Consider the following 8,401-nt stretch of genomic DNA (forward strand, 5'->3'; position numbering starts at 1 on the left):
AAATACAACGCCTGTGCCAAGTGCACTCTAATGGCAGACACACCTACACTGTGAAGTATGGGAAAAATGTTCAAAAAACTTCCTGAAACACAGTAAGAGGGACCTGGAGCACACCTACCAGACAGGTTTATTTTCTAAGCCATTTCCTTGTGCTTGAATTTGTGCAGAAACATAAATTGTGCATTTGTCAGTTAGCAAACTATATTTGTGGTGATTTTATGGTATTTTTGATTCAATATGTAACAACTTTTAAAATGTGTATATTGAACACAAATCTTAACCCTGTAGCAATGTGAATGAATTTACTTTTAGAAGTATAATATTTCAAAATAAAATATTTCATGCTTTTGTTGACAAATGCTACTTTGACATTCTCCACTTGTAGCCATTACAGGCACAGATGTAGTAGATGTAGTCTTAGTAGTTATAGTTTACTGGAAGAATTTACCAGTTTTCCAGTAATATCCTAGTGGGGCACTGCTGTTAGGAAAAGTGCTTACTCTGAATTGCCTCGGTTAATATCTAGATATAAAAATGAGTGACATGTAAGAAATGAAATTATTGAAGTCACTCTGGATAAGAGGGTATGGTACTGCATTGTAAGAAGTTAATAATTAGTGTTCAAGATCAGACTTGAAACATTGTTATATGAACTCTGTATGACAACAATAGATGAACCTAGCTGTCCTGAATGCTCTGTTCTCTTCATTAAGCTTTTCATATATTTATATTATATTCTACATTAAATCCATGGAAAGTATTTAGCCTGACATACCCACACCACATGGAGTCAATGGCCTTTATAGGAAAAAATTTGATTTGTAGGGAACATATATTCTCAGAGTACTGCCCTAGCTGTTTTATTTTTAAATGCTTAGGACAAGCAAAATATATTTCAAACAGGCTCAGGATTAAAACCGGTGAATATTTTAAAAAATGCACATGAAAATGTTGTATGTAATCTCATCTGTATGTAAGATCTTGAAAGATTGTTCAAGACTGTTTCAGTTGAATACAGAGAATGTGACCTAGTAAGAAACCCAGTGACTCTAGTGTTTTGGTTTATTCTTTCAGCAATAAGCCACAGTGCGTTTTACATAACACAATGGCATGAAGAATTTGCCTTGAAGAACCTGTTTGGAAACTGAAGTTCAATACAGAATTAGGCAATTTAGATTTTTTTAGCAGGACTGATATCTTCAAAATAATCAGTGCTAGTTACTGTATGTTTTGTTCAGATATTGGTATCTTTACATTTACATTTATTCAGATGCTTTTATCCAAAGTGACTTGCAAGTGAGGCAGAGTACAATACAAGCGAAAGCCATACACAGAGTCACAATATTAGAAGTGCTGCATGACCAAGTTTCAATAGTTGGTACGAGGTACAAGCTAGCTGGTAGAGACAAAAGTGCATTAAATCATTCATTTTTTAAAGGAAAAACAGAGTTCAGGACATAAAAAATGCTTTGTAGTGATTCAGGTGATCAGGTGAGTACGGATGTTTCTTAAAAATAGTGAGGGATTTGGCAGAAAGGATTAAGTGTAAAAGGTTATTCCACCATCAGGGGATAATGGCAGAGAAGGTTCTGGATAGTGATTTTGTGCCACGATGTGACAGGACCACCAGATGCTGTTCAGTAGCAGAGCGTAGTGGTTGGGAAGGAACATACGCTTGTAGTAGAGCGTTTAGGTTGGTAGGTGCAGCTTTGTTGGCTGCTTTGAACGCAAGCAACAAGACCTCGTACCTGATACGGGCAGCTACAGGGAGCCAGTGGAGTGAGACTATAATGGTCTATGATTGTTTTTGCAAGTAGTTTGTAACTCAGTTATGTAAAGGAGGAGTTACGGTGAGGATAATAATGTGGGAAGATTTATTACATTTTATATGGCATAGCTATCTCTAGAAGTGAAAAATGCTAGATAGGTTTACTTGTAATGTTGTACCGAAATTATAAATTGGCACACCCAAGTTTGTCTGCTGTCTGTAAGAGAGTGCGTTGCTAGTAGCAACCTACTACGAAACCTGTAGGTGCAGGGCAGAGAGACTGCTGCTTTGCTAGTTAAACACAGTTGAACCCATGTTTTGTCAAAATCAGAGGAATTTGCATTGATACAGACTGCAAGTCAGTTGACAGCCTTTTCTTTGTTTACTCTACAACTATGAAATTATAAACTATTATATAGATTAAATAAATCATCCTGGAGCATTAGAAGTTAATTTTATAACATTTTCTTGGCTCTGACCCTAGGAAAGTTTTACTCATTTCAGTTCATTTAACCATTTCTTTTCCCTGTTTGACACATTTCTCAAATTTGTTTTTAGACATATTGTTGATCATAATTAAAAGTCACAACCTATGCAGCTTTAAATTGCAGTGGTTACCAGCAACATTTTTAGAATAGTTTCTTTCACATCAGCACTATTGTGCAGCAGAATATGTATCGTCTTGGTGCAGAGGCAAAATTCAAAAAGAAACTGAAAGCAGTTCCTAAGCAATGACAGCTGTCAGAAACCAGTTTAACGAACATGTTGGTTATGCTCACCAAGAAATGTTTTCTTCAGCAGGGGTGGAAAAGATGGCTGTAAACCACAGCATTGAACACTTTTGTGTGTTGTATATAAATGTGGCTAAGAAATAATTAAACCACTGACAGTGACTCAAGATGTCGCCAACTGAACCTGGTTCATTTTGCCCCTGCACAGGGGCAGAAAAACTAAATTTTTATCTTAAATGGAGAATATATTGCTATATGCTTGAAAGATGATGTGTTAACCAAGAGTCATAACTGGCCCTTCACTATTTGCACTGAAATTTTTATGCCTAAAGCAGAAAATCTATATTCTGGTCTTGTTTTTTTTTTTTTTTAATTGAGCCAGAATTATGCCTTGCATTGTAATGCATCTCAGCATGAATTATTGGCTAGAAACTGTAGACATCGTTTGGGACATTGTTTAACAAAGGAATCAAGCTGTAAGTAGTTTGTAGTAACATTCAAAGCCGTGCCAAAAAAGTGGAAAAGACTATTTGGCTTCTTGCTGCTTTGAGAGTTATAGTAATCGTTCCCACTTCCTCATCTAGATCCTGTTGTTTCATTTTGTTTTAGTTCCATCCACTTGCTCCCCATTTCTGCCTGAACTTTGCTCCTTTTCATTTTTCCATTTCCTCGTTCTGTACATTCACCCCCCATTTTCTGCAAGACAGTTACTCAAGTAAATAGGATTGTTTATAGGTCAGGTGGTTCATAATCATGGCTGTGACGATCACAACCTTCTTCTTAGAAGTTGTGCTTCTTAAGAGATTTCCATTCCAGAGGAAGCATATCTGTGGTTGTACCAAGCATAAAATAAAATTTGTCTGAGGCATTGACTTGATTTATGCCATTTTCTGTGGCTGATTATTTAAAACGCTTGAGGGCACAGATACCTTTCCACAAATGTTGCTTTCAGCTTACAGTTTGACATAGGTGTTGAAATCTATGTTTGAATGTTTAGAGTAAATTATTGACAGTTTTTCAGAATATATACCTTCTAATACGTTCCATCTTGTCTTTATTTATCAATTTGGCACATGCTGAATGGTTAATTGAATGAAACAGTGTGTTGCCACCCAGTATGACAGCACCATGTGGAATTTGATTTGCTTCCTCATTCCTGTCCAATACTGCACTATCCAGTCTAGAAGAAAAAGTGTGAGTTTCCTCCTTACCTTATTTCCACAGTCAGTATTCTCCCAGTAAAACCTATGTAAAGCCACATTTGGTGGAATTTTTACATGAACAACTCTAGCTGTCCCGACATGCACATCATAACACTTATCCTGAAGAATACTGATGTCATACTAACATGGACACAGAACCTTTCAATGATATTTTTAAAATATTATGGTGTGTAGTATGCAGGAATTGGAATAATCAGGTATGTTGAAGTGGTCTGTGTGAAAGAGAGGCCTTTACCTGTATTAAGACTGCACCTATCTCTGTATTAAACACGGCATGTGAAAATGGTAAGCAAAAGGTTTTTTATTAATGTGAGTGATGAATGTGTTCTTTTGCGTTCATTAGCTTCCTTTTATCATCATCACAACTAACAGATCTGTATTCCACCAGCTTCACCAATGAGCCTCACCAATCTAATCACCAGGCTTTAAAACAGGTCTGTGACTGCAGCAGCAGTGGAGAATTGGATAGTTTGTTTACTTAATCTGTGGTTCTGTTTGTGTGCTTGTTTCCTAGGTTTGGTTTTTGAATTTTTCACAGGGATTTGTTGTTTTTGTAAATTTCGATCTTCTGTTTGGCACACTGCCACACATTGGCACCATTGCCACTGTCTGGTAGCACAGGTAGACAGGCTAGCCAACAGAGCGCTTCGTTTCTTCCTGTGGGATAATATAAGGGCCAGACTCCTATAGTACAGACATATTCTTCTGTTGGTGGGAAGGAACATGCAGCAAAGCACTGTTAGCTGTGTAGGAGCAATGGAATAGAGAATATGGGCAAGGAGAAGAGTTAAGCATCAAGCAAAGGGCAGAGTTACTGTAAGTGTCGTCTGCTTTTTCCTTTGACTTAACTTGTGTAACTGGTTCCTGTTTGCGAGACGATACCATCCCACATAATCCACAGTAGCAGACCATGAGAACAATAGATATTTAGAAAGCCACACAAAAAAAAAACTGGGACATATGAGCACCCCCTCAACCTCATTCACAGTTTTATGAAAGAACACTTGTATGGGGTAGACTGTTTATGCAGTTCTATTGTATTGTCAGACATGACTGTGGATCAAATGATAGTTTTACATCAATTAAGACTACACAGTCTGATGTGGTGTGATGGGTAACATTACAATGAGGAACAAGAAATTTGAAACAACTATGAAGAACCATGTAGCTATTGTACTTGTTTATAATTGATATATAACTGATTAAATTATAGAATTTATTCTGCATGCCAGACTTTTCATAGGTCACCGTTCAGTAATAAAACGTATTGTAGGGCTCATACGAAATATAATTAGCATAAAAATTTACACTTTTATGTGTAATATAAACATAAATATATACGTGTGTATGAGTTTCTGTGTATCGTTTTGTGTATTGATTGTTGTCATTTGTAATTTTGTGGCCTAATAAATTGTGTGAAAAGGGATTTTGTTTTTTGTTACTCTATTTTTGGTGGGCTGCAATACTTCTACTTTTACCTTTGTGCTTTTTGAAGCTAGGTGACTAATGCAGTGGAAAGCAATGGACTTTGTTCACTGTTCTCTTTTATGTTTAAACAACAAAGGCATACATTAAAGTATTATATTTCCGCAAGAAGGGGGCAGAATGCTCCCTTGGTAACAGGAGGGGATTCAAGAGAAGTCTCTGCTTTCAGATAAGCTCATTGTTAGTGTCTGCTGTTAGTGTAATCAAACTTCTAATACATAATCCAGTACTGGTTATGGTGATAGTGCACCTTCAGTGTTGGTGTGTAATCCACCAAAAACACCATGAATTAAGAAGAATCTGTGGTGTTAAACAACTGTGAGACAAATTGCATTTAACATGATTAAATTCAGCTTAATTTCCTGGTGTTTTTGTGAGTGTGTTTGCAGAGGTGGAATCAAGTTGGGAGTTGGGAGGGGGGAGTCTGCATACATGCTGTGTAATGTAGAGCTAATACAGTGTAATTACATCCCAGCATCATGTACATGCTTACGTCATGTAGACGTATTTATTTTATTTACAGGTGCAGAGTGCAATGACTGATTAAACTGGTACATAAAGAACAATGCGTTATTTAACTCATCATAAGAAAAGTGGAGCTTACATTACAAAGATTTAACAGCCATCACACCGGCTTGATTATGGAAAGAATGCTGCCTGACAACAAAAAGCAATGACGTTGACATAAGTAATTAGCTCTGCCGGGAAAGTGTCCACCTTTCAATACTTGTTAGAGAAAGAATGTGTGTGTGTGTGCATGCGTGTGTGTGTGTGTGTGTGTGTGTGTGTGTGTGTGTGTGTTTGTGTGTGTTGGGGGGACAGGGAGCACTTCTGCTTCTTACAGACCTTGAAAATCAGCATCATAGTACAGGGGGCCAAGGCCATATTGGGCTATTCCTTTGCAGTGGTGCGTGTTTGTGTGTGTGTGTGTGTGTGTGTGTGTGTGCGTGTGTGAAAAAGAGAGAGACTAGAATAAAAGTTGAAAAAGATGATATTTCATCCTGTTGAGACTGACACGTGGCAAACCTCATTGTTTGTTTTTGGGTTGTTTTTTTTTTTTTTTTATCTGAGCTCCTTGAGAGCTTTTGGTAAGCATGTCTGAAGAGCACATATCATTTTGTAGATACTGTTGGTGGTGTTTTTATTACCAGCTGATGGGACCAATATGAAGAATTCACAGGGCAGATAGCCCCTTATGACCTGATATATCAACATTAGTTTCTGTCAGCAAACTACACAGGCAGAAGTATCTCTGACATTCAAAAACTGCAGTCAGTCCGTCTCACTTGTTAGACACAGAATAAATCCCACCTGTCAAAGCTAAGCGTGGTATGTACTTGAAGTGAAGTTTGGAAGTCAGTACATGTACAACTGAACACCGAATGCCAGTAAACTGCTTGGTAGCATAGTTTTAGAGATTTGGTCATGTGTATAATTAGGCTCAGCAAATGGCTAGCTATAGTTTTATTTGCCATTTTTGGCATGCAGTTCTTGTGTTTTCAATATGCCTTTCATGCCTAAAGGTGGCTTGTACCATTTTTTTAATTTATGAGAGAATGTTTGGCAGCTCAATCTGTGTTATGTGAAATGAGTGATATTCAAAGCACAACGAGGAGAATCTTGTAGTACTTAAACCAGATAACTTTTGTTAATGCTGGCTCCTGTCATTTCCTGCTGGGCCAGGAGGTAACAATGCAGAAGTATCTGCTGAAAAACAAAAAAGATGACATGAAATGGGAAAAATAAAAGGAAATGTAATCCATCACTCATTTGGTTTAGGAATGTGGGCAAACTACTAGAGCCGTGGGTAACAAACGCAAGCAAAGAGAGTCTTGTATGTCATTATGTGTCCTTAGTCAATTTGATGCTGCTATCAGGCAACTTCTTTATTATAGCTGTATCATACACTCTTCCAGATTGGGGGAGTGGTCTTTTTGCTCTCCTTGCAGTACTGCATGTGGTCATTGAATGTCTCTCTCCAAATCGTGCCAGAGGAATCTCAGCTACGCTACCAGCAGGGTGCAGGGTAAGGGCTTCTCTGGAAGAACATGCTGGAAAAATTAGTGCTTCATGAGTGTCTTTGTACACGCTGTATGAACATCTTGAGCTCCACCCTATGATTAAGAAGCCCTGGGCAAAGGCTGAGCTTTTTTGAAAATGAACATCACAACAGGGTGGCTGTGGCCACAGCCACCGCATAGATCTGCCACTCCACTCAACAGTGTAGTGAGTGTGACATCAAGAGAGCAGGGTGAAGAGCTCATATACATCACGGTTTTAGTCAAGAGCGTTGATTACATTGCTATCCCTTCTGCAGTCTAAGGACCACCTTGTAAACCCTTGTGACCATCTTACAAACCCTGGTCTGTTTTTTTTTTTTTTTGCTTTGTTCTGTGGTACGAAACAGCTTTTACACCTGTAAACCAACCAAAGGGTAAATACAGCCTGGTCCAAAACGCGTTCCCTCCAATCAAACAAGGTGCTAAAGCTTGAATCAAGACAAGGTGAATTCACTGTTTTCACTCTTATATTTCTAGACACATGGTGTCCTAAAATTTGTACTGGTGTTTGCTTGATATGTCCAACTTCTTTCTATTAATGTTCAAACACTGACTGACATGAACTTATGTTGAATTTGGTGTAAGAAGATTGAACAAAAAGATTGAGGTTTCTCCCAGGTAGCTGTGTGTGGTGTCTGTGGTATTGCGTTTTACTTACATAAGAATATCAGATGATCAGGAGCCTGCAGTAGCAGGCTTCAACTAGATTTGGGGGGTTAAAACAGAAACTGGTCTCACTCACTAGTTGAAGATGAATTTGTGTAGTTGTGGGGGTGAGAGGGACAAGAGGAAAAGTGCTGCATGAGGTCATTTTGAACCTTGAACACATAGTGGCATCAATGTCTAAAAGTTAGATGAGATTATTCTGAAAAATAATGCATAAACAGGTATGTTTGTACAAGACCCTAAGGGTGATGATGTAAACCTTTTTTCACCACTTTAGTTTAAACTGTTATGCAGGAAAAAAAGGCCAATGTCCTTAATAGGACAGGCAATAGGCAAAACCACAGCCGGAAGTTGCACAGATTAATAAAGGACATATAGTGTCCAATTTTCATCAGAGCCTAATGAGGTTTAACATTAAATACTTCCTTCGTTGCTGTTGAAAGTACTTGACTCATGGATAAGTCATTT

The sequence above is a fragment of the Megalops cyprinoides genome, chromosome 17, assembly GCF_013368585.1.
Source record: "Megalops cyprinoides isolate fMegCyp1 chromosome 17, fMegCyp1.pri, whole genome shotgun sequence".
Taxonomy (NCBI): domain Eukaryota; kingdom Metazoa; phylum Chordata; class Actinopteri; order Elopiformes; family Megalopidae; genus Megalops; species Megalops cyprinoides.